The following is a 13153-nucleotide window of genomic DNA, read 5'->3' on the forward strand; positions in this document are numbered from 1 at the left end:
AGCTGATCAGCAATATGTGAAACATACGTGCAGTAATCAAATTGTGGGATCAAACCGATATTTGCAGTGTACCTAGCCTAACAGTACAAAATTCAAGATTCGCTGAAACCGAAGTACCAGATAGATACAAGAGGTATTGCGAGGTGGAAGTAGATGTACAGTTATTGCAGTGTTAACAGTATTAAGAATTCCATTATAATAGATTTCAAAAGTATTTCATTTTATACCAAAAAAGCAATTTTTTACTTTAAACGTTGCTTCAGATTTAAATAGTGCATGTGGGTGCAATCGTAACAACCAGAGTGAAGACATATACAACATCAAAAAAAGTTTTGCATCCCCCCAGTTCCCAGAACTCCTGAAAATATACGTTGAATCTTGTTACTGTATCGCAGACGCAGTCTCTTGGACTGTTCAGAGATATCACTGAACGCGCCCAAAGATGTAAACAACCATGCATGAGCAGCACCTATTAGAGGGAGTGGGGGGGGGGGGCGACAGCTGATCAGTTCCAGTCATTCCACCAGGGAGGAGGCAAACGACTCGTGTTGTCTGTTGTTCAACCATGACGTAGACGGTCAATACGGCGGTTCGATCGCGTCCGCATTTGCTTTGTGCCGGGAAGGGCTCTCACAAAAAAGTGACCAGGCGACTCGGAGTGAACTAAAGTGTTATTGTTCGGACATGCAGGAGATACAGAGAGACAGCAACTATCGATGTAATGCCTCCCTCAAGCCAGCAAAGGATGGTGCAGTTGATGACCTCTACCTACGGATTATGGCTCCGAGGGACCGTGACAGCAACGTCATCATGTTGAATAATGTTTTTCGTGCAGCCTCAGGACGTCGTGTTACGACTGTAACTGGGCTCAATAGGCTGCATCATGCGCAACTTCACACTCGATGTTCATGGCGAAGTCCATCTTTGCAACCATGATACCATGCAGCGCGGTACAGATGGGCCCAACAACATTCCGAATGGACCGCTTAGGATAGGCATCACGTTCACTTCACCTGCCTTCAATCAGACAATCGTCGGAGGCGTGTTTGGAGGCAACCCGGCCAGGTTGGACGCCTTAGACACACTTTCCGGCGAGTGCAGCAACGTGGAGATTCCCTAATGTTTTGGGGTGGCATTATGTGGGGCGGACGTACGCCGCTCGTGGTCTTGGAAGGCGGGGATACGTGAATTCTGCCCTCCGACCGACAGTGCAACCACATCGGTCGCATATTGGCGGGGCATTCGTCTTCATGGACGACAGTTGGCGCCCTCGTCGTGCACATCTTGTGAATGACTTCCTTCAGGACAACGACATCACTCGACTAGAGTGGCTAGCATGCTCTCCAGACATGAAACCTATGGAACATGGCTGGAATAAATTGAAAAGAGTTGTTTATGGACAACGTGACCCACCAACCACTCTGAGGGATTTACGCCGAATCGCCGTTGAGCAGTGGGACAATCTGGACCAACAGTTCCTTGCTGAACTTGCGGATAGTATGCCATTACGAATACAGGCATGCATCAATGCAAGAGGACGTGCTACTGGGTATTGGAGGTACGGGTGTGTACAGCAGTCTGAACCACCACCTCTGAAGGTCTCGCTTTTAGTGGTACAACAGGCAATATGTTGTTTTCATGAACAATAAAAAGTGTGGAGATGATGTTTATGATGATCTCTGTTCCAGTTTCCTGTACAGGTACCGGAACTCTCGGAACCGAGGTGATGCAAAACTTTTTTGATGTGTGTATAAAGAACAAAACCATTTACCGATATTAAAAGCACAGGATACATCACTGGTCTTAGCATCATTAAATTTGCGGGGGAATGTTTATTATTATCGCCCAGTCCACACTGAGAATTTATTTTATGCAGTTAAAGGTGTTAGGGGCTGGAATCAGTACTAATATAGTTTCGGAAAATGCACCGCCATACGAAGTAAGAATCAACAGCCAGCTTAAACCGGTAGCGTGACATGGAATCTGTAGGAAAAATTCTATATGTGACGTTACGCCTGAAATTCTTAAATAGGTCTCCACTTACAGGAAAATAACGTATGCAGTACAGAACGTAACGACAAGACAGTATCGGATGATTTGCATACTGACAGGTTGATGGAAGCGAAGAGCACTTTAAAGATGAGGTGTTCTATAAATGACAGTCTTAAATTGTCCTAAGTTTTCTCACTTGCTTCGTTTATGCCCGTTAGCATATACATAATCCTTTAACCGCCGTTTATTCATTACGCACCATAAAACGTTACCCCAACAGCCAGCTGTCATATAAGCTAGCTACGGTATACACAGGCCCTTCTTTAAGGTCCGTAGCTAAGCGTTGGTATACAGCTAGCAAGTACGAGGGTTATTCGGAAAGTAAGATCCGATCGCTCGCGAAATGGAAACCGCAGTGAAAATCCGATGAAGATTTGCACTGATTTGGAGGGCAGTGTCTCCAGTACGTCCGTCTATCGCTTCGCCTCATTCCACGCTTTTTCAGTTCTGAGCGCACAGTGAGCAGTTAAAGTCGCCAGAAATAAAGTCTCCCGCCATGTGTGAGTGCCTGTGAGAGATTTTGCCTGATGTCACTCAACTCACACAATCTAAGTGTCATGCATTTCCTTCTTAACGACAATTCTTGGCCGCACACTGCATGGACAATGAGGACGCTCCTGTAGCGTTTTCTATGTAAAGTGTTTCATCCCCCAACACACAGCCTGGACTTGGCATCTGTAAGTTTCACCTCAGTTCACAAGAACCGCTGGCTAAGAGGACAACATTTTGACACACACAACAGGCTACAGATCAGCGTAGTGAATTGGTAGAAAGCACAAGCGGCTGCGCTCTATGAGGAGAATGTTTTAAGGTTAGTCCAATAGTACGAATGTCTCAGTAGTAGCGGCGACTATGTAGAGTAGTAGCCGCAAGGTGTATCTAATTGTTGCGAATGAAATATTTTTTATTTTCATTGTGGATTCCATTAAGCGACCGATCGGACCTTACTTTCTAAGTAGCCCTCGTATATCGACAAATCACTGTCCATAGCCGACACAGAATATAATTCAGTATTCGATAACACTACGAAAGTAGAGCACAGAGAGTTGACAGTAAATTGTGGATATCTTCTTGGTTCTGTGCTGCAAAGTGTATTTAGTGACGAGTAGAGCAGACTGTCTTTAGCAACAGTAAACAAAGAACATGAGTGTTTCTGGAGGAATACATAGTAAATCATCGAAATATTTATGAGACACAAAAAATCGAATGTGTTAATAAACGTGAAATTGTAACGCTAAAATCTTTCATCGAAACTTCCTTCTTGCAGATGTAAATAAATTTTTGTGAACTGAAGATAATGGTAATACACAGTGACTCAATCTTCATGGTAAGTTACATATTTTATTGGTCCAGTTGGACATAGACATAGCGTCAAAGTTCACAATGTTACGTGTAAAAAGAAACATAAAGCTAAAATGAAATTGTTGAAAATTTTCACTGAGTAATGCATTGTTATCTTAACAGGCGTAACGTCGTTAATACCGACATTCTTTGTCGCAGATAATTGACGTATTAAAATTATAAAGTAATGTTTTAGAACGATATCAACATGCACTGGTATCCCTGCATCTGATTGGTGACGTTACTATTCACATTCCTTTAAGGGGAGTAGGATGTCAAACGGGCCGACTTGGAGCAGGAGAGGCACCACAGGACATTTTATTTTCTACTGTCTATACTTTTACAAATAAATTCATAAGACTTTGTCAGCATGACCAGGAAGGATTCAGGATTCACACTCGTAGCAGTGGAAGCGCAAAAACATAACAAAATAATTTTTTTAGATACGAAATTTCAGCATTTTTTCATTTACTGTTAGGTGCATTTGTTGCTAAAGGTACATTTTCTTCACAAGTAAGAGAGATTCTTTGATGAATTTTGCATAGCATACAAACCATACTTATAGGTGTATGAAACTCTAGAATTTTCCTAATCTATTAAAAAATATGGTAAAAATTGAGATAATTAACTACAAAATTTGTTTTTTTTTTCTAAACATAAAGTTTAAAACGTAACAGCTTATTCATTTTTTCATAAATTAAATAGATTCGAGAGTTTCAGATACCTGTAAGTATGGTTTGTGTGCTGTGCAAATTTCATCGAACAGTCTCTCTTACTTATGAAGAAAAGTGTACCTATAGCAAGAAATGCAGCCAATAGTAAGTGAAAAAATGATGTAATTTAACAAGAAAAAAAATAATTTTGTTAGGTTTTGAACTTCCGATGCTACGAGTGTGAATCCTGAATCCTTCCTGGTAATGCTGACAAAGTTTTATGAATTTACTTGTAAAAGTATAGACAGTGGAAATTAAAATGTCCTGTGGTGCCTCTACTGTTCCAAGTCGGCCCATTTGCCGTCCTACCCCCTTAAAATAGCATGATTATTTTCTAGTTTCATTAAGTGTGCGTTGAATGTACCTTGCAGCGCCGCGTTGTCGGATGTCTTCGCGAACTGCAAGGCTCGTTCTGTGGGGAGAGGCCCGAGTGCTGCGCAGACAGTGATGTGACGCCGACACGCAGTCGCCGCCAATTACTTGGCAGAGTCGACAGCTTATTGCAAGCACATGCCGGGCTCTTCCTCCCACCTGTATCGGATCAGCTGACTAATCAGATACCGGTGTCGTATTATCCTATCCAGATGGACGGTCGCAATACTTCTCTCTGGTAAACAGACTAACATTTATTTACTGCAAAATACATGAGCAGATGCGTTATGTTTTGATGATAAAGAGCTACACTGCAATCGGCTTCTAACGCCAGGATTACAGGTTAAGACTTCCCTGTGTAACTGGTCTTACTAGGCACAATACAAGCTCAGACTGTTGCGTCTGGTCAATTTGATCAGCCGATATTTTATCTGCAGTTCTCTTTGATACGGAAGGAGCAAAGGAAAAAGGGAATCCGTACCCAAGCAATCTCCTTTGTCGTTCGTCTTGTCCTGTGACGCGTCGTCCGTGTTTTCTCAACCTGTGGATTCAGACAAAATCGTGTGTTTGTGTTGCACGGTACATCAGTGGCGTAAGTCGGCACGGGTTGTTAGGTGTAAGAATCGTCGCAGTGCCCCACGTTTCGTTATTCAAGCCAGCAATACGTTTGTAAATGATTGTGGTATGCACAGACGTGGAACGTTCTTTCCGTTGTCGTTCAAATGTCCATATTCTCAAAGATCATGTTTTTAGGATGAGTACTACAACACTGAAACAACTGTAAATGAAACACTTTCAGTTCTTCATAACAACGAATTGTCACTGAGCAGAGAAGAGAGTAATTAGCAACATAGGAATCAGCCACCGATTCTCGGATTTAATAAAGCATGAAAGAATTACATAACATACGCCAATGTCGAAATTATGGACGTATGATAATAATAATAACCGGATGAAAAATGCTCCTATCATGGGACAAAAAAATGCGAATATGTCATCGGCAGAGTTAAAGATGTAAAAGAAGGGAACTAGCATTTCGACTTACGCGGCCGCTTCAAAAACGTTTAAATCGAAACATCTTGACATAACGTGATGGAATTACGGACATCTTGAGACATTTGATCTTTTTTATTTCTTAGTATTAGTACCCTTGTTATGTGATACAACTCATCGTATGAAGATGATAGATGGTACCCCACCAAGAACAAGTCCATCACCAGAAATCTTATGCCACCAGAAAAACTTTTTTAGCTATTACATGTATGCTCTTCTGCCATATAATGTTATTTGCTGTTTACTGTGTCTGACGAATGTAGTGTATATTGGGTGCAGGATCAGTGATTAGAGCCTATAAATTGCAAGATGCCGATGTACCAAGATAAGGGAGCTCTCTGCGACAGGGAAGAAGGATTTACTAGTAAAAAAGTGCGAATATATCAGGATGTTTTATTTTAAGTCTGCCAGTTAAGTCTAAAAGCTAGTTCCCTTCTTTCACACCCCTAACTCAGGCCAGGGCACATACGCCTCTTCTTATGTGACGATAGGAGGATTTTTAATTCTGGTTCCCAGCGCTTATTCTACTGTAATTTTGACGTTATACCACCATATTTTTGCAACTACTGACTTGATATAGGTTTTTTTTATTGTCTTTCAAACCACGTTGCTTATAGCAAGGCAGAGCATAAAGCTGTTACGAAACAACAGAACGACTATTATTCTACCTTCTTACAAAATTTGAACCGATTCGCAAAAGTCTGATTGGCTCAAATTGCTCTGAGCACTATGGGACTTAACATCTATGGTCATCAGTCCCCTAGAACTTAGAACTACTTAAACCTAACTAACCTAAGGACAGCACACAACACCCAGTCATTACGAGGTAGAGAAAATTCCTGACCCCGCCGGGAATCGAACCCGCGAACCCGGGCGTGGGAAGCGAGAACGCTACCGCACGACCACGAGATGCGGGCGCAAAAGTCTGAAACATATACGTAGCACATAAGAAGAATACTCACAAAAAATTTGTTTTCTGCACGTAAACTCTGTATAAAGTTAGATTTTTCAAATGAAGTTTTCCATTTTGTCGTAGGAATGCATTTTTTTATTACTTGCATCACTTTAAACCGTTTCCGCGTACTAATGATTGTTACGTACTACTTTCACCTTGTTTTAAACCATCGTAACTCTACAATGTGTAAAGAGTATTGGATAAAAAATCGTTCTGACCTTATTCATTCATTTACCTTAGTGCAAGGCTTCAACTCATTCGTACAAGTTAAAGTACGGAAGCAGCGCGCTTCAAATACCTTCCAGAAAAACGTGTTTTTTTTGTACGTATTAGCAAGTAAATTCTGAACGATGCACGTAGAAATGGTACATTAATTTCAGCCAAATTAATATCTCTTGCAAAACCATTAATCGATTGGCACAATTAGGTACGCCGCCAGCTCGCGTTCGTCGTTCAAACTTTGCTTAATACACCGTAACTGCTATAGTAAGACAGATGTTCGAATGGCTATACAAATGACGGCTGATTCGGGCCAAACCAGAAACATTCCACCCCATGTTCCTAGTTCAAGTAGGAACCGAGCACGAAGACCCCAGCCCAAAGCGCTATTGCCGGCCGCGGTGGCCGAGCGGCTCTAGGCGCTCCAGTCCGGAAACGCGTTGCTGCTACGGTCGCAGGTTCGAATCCTGCCTCGCGCATGGATGTGTGTGATGTCCTTAGGCTTGATTAGTTCTAAGTCTAGGGGACTTATGACCTCAGATGGCTCAGAGCCATTTGAACCATTTTGAATCAAACCGCTATTCTGCGTGGGGTCTTCTCAAGCGTGTTTGTTACAGCGCTTCCGCGCTGTGACGATAATAATAATTTTCTGTGGCTGACTGGACACCCCTTCTAGGACTTGTGTGTCTCTAACCTACTACAGTTCACTAACCGGAGAAAGGGCACCTACGATTTAATCCTTACTGTACTGCATTTGTAAGAAATATAAAGTCAGGGTTCAAAATTTTTTGCTTTAATACTTCATGAACTGTTGTTGAATTAATAGCAAGATACTTTATTTCAAAGAATGATACTAAGTCATTATAATACACAAAATATTCAGAGATTATGTTAATTTCCATAGGATTATTCAGGCAAAGTACGTTAAGGGAGTGTGAAATCCCAAAAGGACCGATACAGATGTGTTCATTAGTCTCCATGTTGCAGTTGGTCGTTGTCCAGTACTATACGTATGGGCTAACAGCGCCGGAAACGCTAAGTGACACCGAACGATAATTTCATAACACAAAATTTGTGCTACAAAAGTTGTTCGCAACCTAAAAAAAGTGAAAAATACTACAAAATGTAACATAGTAACATATTGTAACTACCATACAATACGTTTCTTGTATGAATAAAGACAAACATGTGTTACAAGCCACTGAAGATGCTTCACAAATAAAGAACCTCGCTTCAATTAGCTGCATAGACAGAACACACCTACTCTAATTTTGAAACGACTAAGGAACGACGCAAAAACAGAAAAAATGACGATACGAGTACATTATTGTGGACCACCTCCACCGCTTCATGCCTGAAGTCTACCCCTATTGCGATGCCATCTTTCAGCAGGATAATTGTCCGTGTTGCAAGGTCAGAATCGTGCTACAGCGGTATGTGGGGCATTATAGTGAACTCACATTGATGCCTTGACCATCAAGCATGCCTGATCTGCATCCAGTGGAACACATATCGGGCCCCAGCTGCATGCCCCTAAAACACCACTCCGTAATGCGTGTGAATTGCATGACCTGTGCTTAGACATCTGGTACCACGTAGTTCCTGAATCCTGTCAAAGACATGCACAATCCATACCAAGGAGAATCGCTACTGTATCGTGTTTGCATAGTGCACTAACACGATCTTAAACTGTGGTCATAATGTTTTGGCTCATGGGTGTATTTATTCTATATGAACACCACACGATCTAAAAGCCCCCAAATATTAATGATGGGTCTTCCGCTGCATGCGCTTTATTTTCTTTTAATTGTAATCATAAACAACAATATAAAAAGCTTAGCCTCCGACTACTCCTCTGCCCGGGGACTTGGTGTTTGTGTTGTCCACATCATTTTATCATCATTGGTGAACGTGGCGAGATTGGACTGTGTAAAGATTGCGACTTGCTATGGGCGCTGATAAATGCGCAGTTGAGCGCCCCACAAGTCAAACATCATCATCATCATCATCATCATCCGACTACTCCCCCTGTCAGGCCTTTAGTGCCGACCGATCGCTGGGTCATCCTCTCGTAATGGTGTCATTCAGACAAGTGGCTGTAGAGACGGACTAGGCGCTAACGTTACGATGATGATGATGATGATGTTTGGTTTGTGGGGCGCTCAACTGCGTGGTTATCAGCGCCCGTACAATTACCCAATCTTTGCTCAGTCCAATTTCGCCACTTTCCTGGATGATGATGAAATGATGAGGACAACACAAACACCCAGTCATCTCGAGGCAGGTGAAAATCCCTGACCCCGCCGGGAATCGAACCCGGGACCCCGTGCTCGGGAAGCGAGAACGCTACCGCGAGACCACGAGCGGCGGACCTAACGTTACGTAAATACGTTATGAAGGTTTGTGTGCAATTTTACACGTTTCCAGTTTCAGGGAACACAGGCACTACACATACTAGTTGTGGGCCTCCTGCTGCATGGGCTTTATGTCTTCACTTCAGATATACGAGTTTGTGCGAATACTCAGGTATATTTAGAATGACAAAGCCACGAAGACTATTATTGTTGCGACTTGTAACTATTTCTTGTAACGATGGGAGTAGTTGAGAAATGAGGAGAAGTTCAATTTCTGTTAATAAACTTATTAGATTATGAAGAGATACTATACACTGATATCGTTTTGAGGAGGATACCCTGCTGACTGTATATTTCTAGTGTGTATAAATACTGCTTACGTAAAAATTTTCAATGTACGTTACCAAGTTTTCTTGTTAATACGGACGAACGTTTTGTCAAGTGGCTTTCGTTATAATGATGCATTAAGAGTTGACATTTGTTATTATGACGAAATGACAACGCAGTTGTATTTGTGTAATTTTTTGTTACTGAAACTGACAAAAACTTTGTAAACCCAAGCTCCAAAACGATAACAGTCTTAGATTAATTGGATCGCCTTATGTAATCAGAACTAGAATACCAATTCTACTAATTTTATTATAAATGTTACTGGGATTGTTTCGAAGCCATAACCGATTAGACATTTTTGAAAGCTGTTTGTCTACTAAGTTATGCAAAACAGTGAGCATTATGGTAAATAAAAGCGAAGTCGCCTTTGGATCCATGTGTGCGCCATCTGTACAAACTGAATAACTGTTGGTACACCTTTCTACATATCTGTTTAGTGTAGTTTCATTCAGGGCATTCTTTCTAATCTTACTATGTTACAAATATTATTGCGACATGCTACGCGTCAGTTTTGTCGTTTCTCATTTCATTTTGGGCTGGAAAGCGGGTAATAGTTTAAAATGGCCACCAAAGTTTGTTCTAATTACTACAAAACGTTGTCTGGAATTATGTGTAATCAGTTACAGTTAAAACCTAGGTAAAAGTGTTACATTTTACAGTTTACTTAGTGCCTTAATGACTACAAAACTTTTCATTACTTAAACTAAAAAAAAATTTGAACAAAACTGTTAAATACACTCCTGGAAATTGAAATAAGAACACCGTGAATTCAATGTCCCAGGAAGGGGAAACTTTATTGACACATTCCTGGGGTCAGATACATCACATGATCACACTGACAGAACCACAGGCACATAGACACAAGCAACAGAGCATGCACAATGTCGGCACTAGTTCAGTGTATATCCAGCTTTCGCAGCAATGCAGGCTGCTATTCTCCCATGGAGACGATCGTAGAGATGCTGCATGTAGTCCTGTGGAACGGCTTGCCATGCCATTTCCACCTGGCACCACAGTTGGACCAGCGATCGTGCTGGACGTGCAGACCGCGTGAGACGACGCTTCATCCAGTCCCAAACATGCTCAATGGGGGACAGATCCGGAGATCTTGCTGGCCAGGGTAGTTGACTTACACCTTCTAGAGCACGTTGGGTGGCACGGGATACATGCGGACGTGCATTGTCTTGTTGGAACAGCAAGTTTCCTTGCCGGTCTAGGAATGGTAGAATGATGGGTTCGATGACGGTTTGGATGTACCGTGCACTATACAGTGTCTCCTCGACGATCACCAGTGGTGTACGGCCAGTGTAGGAGATCGCTCCCCACACCATGATGCCGGGTGTTGGCCCTGTGTGCCTCGGTCGTATGCAGTCCTGATTGTGGCGCTCACCTGCACGGCGCCAAACACGCATACGACCATCATTGGCACCAAGGCAGAAGCGACTCTCATCGCTGAAGACGACACGTCTCCATTCGTCCCTCCATTCACGCCTGTCGCGACACCACTGGAGGCGGGCTGCACGATGTTGGGGCGTGAGCGGAAGACGGCCTAACGGTGTGCGGGACCGTAGCCCAGCTTCATGGAGACGGTTGCGAATGGTCCTCGCCGATACCCCAGGAGCAACAGTGTCCCTAATTTACTGGGAAGTGGCGGTGCGGTCCCCTACGGCACTGCGTAGGATCCTACGGTCTTGGCGTGCATCCGTGCGTCGCTGCGGTCCGGTCCCAGGTCGACGGGCACGTGCACCTTCCGCCGACCCCTGGCGACAACATCGATGTACTGTGGAGACCTCACGCCCCACGTGTTGAGCAATTCGGCGGTACGTCCACCCGGCCTCCCGCATGCCCACTATACGCCCTGCTCAAAGTCCGTCAACTGCACATACGGTTCACGTCCACGCTGTCGCGGCATGCTACCAGTGTTAAAGACTGCGATGGAGCTCCGTATGTCACGGCAAACTGGCTGACACTGACGGCGGCGGTGCACAAATGCTGCGCAGCTAGCGCCATTCGACGGCCAACACCGCGGTTCCTGGTGTGTCCGCTGTGCCGTGCGTGTGATCATTGCTTGTACAGCCCTCTCGCAGTGTCCGGAGCAAGTATGGTGGGTCTGACACACCGGTGTCAATGTGTTCTTTTTCCATTTCCAGGAGTGTACATAGTAAATTAAAATAGCGTAGAGAAACATATGACGCACCTCTGAATGACACTCGATATCATGTAGAGGAAATAAAGCGCGTGAAATGTTACTCTAAACTGTTTTATTTATTACTTTTACTTAATCCATTTCACACAACATTTTACAGTCTTTTTTTAAATTCCTTTTTATTTTCAAGCTTTGTCAGACAGCATGAAATATATTCAAACATTGATCGGTATTCTATTATTATTAAGTGTATACAGATAAACAAAAAGCAGACAGATTACATTTTATGCTGTAATGTTATTTTATTTTTTCAACGTTAAAGAAATAATTCCAATTCCATAATTTATACAGCAGTGTAATTTTTTCTACTCTAAATAGTTATGTTTTAAAGAGACGAAGTTATGACACGTCATATACATAGCTGGCAGCAGCTGCTCGTGAGATATTAAAAAAAAAAAAAAGGTTCAAATGGCTCTGAGCACTATGGGACTTAACAGCTGTGGTCATCAGTCCCCTAGAACTTAGAACTACTTAAACCTAACTAACCTAAGGACATCACACACATCCATGCCCGAGGCAGGATTCGAACCTGCGACCGTAGCAGTTGCGCGGTTCCAGACTGCGCGCCTAGTACCGCGAGACTACCGCGGCCGGCGAGATATTTCAGTTCACCCTCAAGTCACTAATTACTTTTTCCTATTTCTCTGACTACTTTCAAGCAATTAACTTTTTTTTTCAAAAATATACCTCATGCTGGTCGGTTTGGCACACCTTTTGTCCATTACCCGTACTAAAAGTCACAAGTGTCTTTAGTTTTTCCGCTGAGGTACCATTTAAATTGTTTAGATTCCGCTTTTCACGAAGATCGTATTATTAATTATTTTTCCCTCTGGTTTTTCCACTTAGTGTGACGATCAATTTCGAGAAACAAACTCGAACTATACGACCTGGTGTTGTTTGTAAGATTCTTAACAAAGAGATTATAGTCATACAGTGATCACTTGTTACTCGAGGTTCAGATCTCGTTGACTTGCATCATTGTGGCAGCTCTCAGAGTGTGGTTTACACCGATGGACTGTGAAGAACGTCTCTTTGAAAAGGGCTGAACGTAATAAGAGGATATCCAGGCGGCAAAACATTTGTATACATTCTTTTCCGTCTTGAAGAACCAGGCGACGAGTTTCACTACTATAATGATTCGTAGATGGTGAAATAACTACTACGTCATTACTTTAAGCCGACGTTGGCATGTGGACTGTATTTACAACATGCAGTTGCTCGGTAACAAAAGTTAGAGTTCATCGTCAACGATATTAGTTGAGAGGACTTTTTGGAACAATTAGTTTTTCGTTTCACCGTCTTTGAGTCTGACGTCTATTTTGTTGTGTTACAGGTGAGTGAAGATATGTAACTACGCCAAGCTGAGCTGCCTTTGGCTGGTGATCGGTTCTCAGCAGCGCTTCTCTGCTCCTTGTGCTGGCAACGCACCGAAAAAGCCGAATACTGATTCTACAGACCAGGTCAGTATGGAAGACGTTAATTACAATACACGCTTATC

At 42.7% G+C, this 13153-nt stretch overlaps 1 protein-coding gene across 1 annotated transcript in view; it reads right to left on the reverse strand.

Annotated features, from left to right (window-relative positions):
• LOC126147988 (hemolymph lipopolysaccharide-binding protein-like) overlaps positions 1-4616 on the reverse strand; it is a 32984-nt gene extending 28368 nt beyond the window's left edge. Inside the window, exon 1 of the mRNA XM_049915726.1 lies at positions 4471-4616. The gene's annotated coding sequence lies outside the window, so the exon portion shown is untranslated. The remainder of the gene's footprint in view (positions 1-4470) is intronic.
• Positions 4617-13153: the final 8537 nt, after the last annotated feature.

This window comes from Schistocerca cancellata, chromosome 2 (assembly GCF_023864275.1).
Source record: "Schistocerca cancellata isolate TAMUIC-IGC-003103 chromosome 2, iqSchCanc2.1, whole genome shotgun sequence".
Taxonomy (NCBI): Eukaryota; Metazoa; Arthropoda; class Insecta; order Orthoptera; family Acrididae; genus Schistocerca; species Schistocerca cancellata.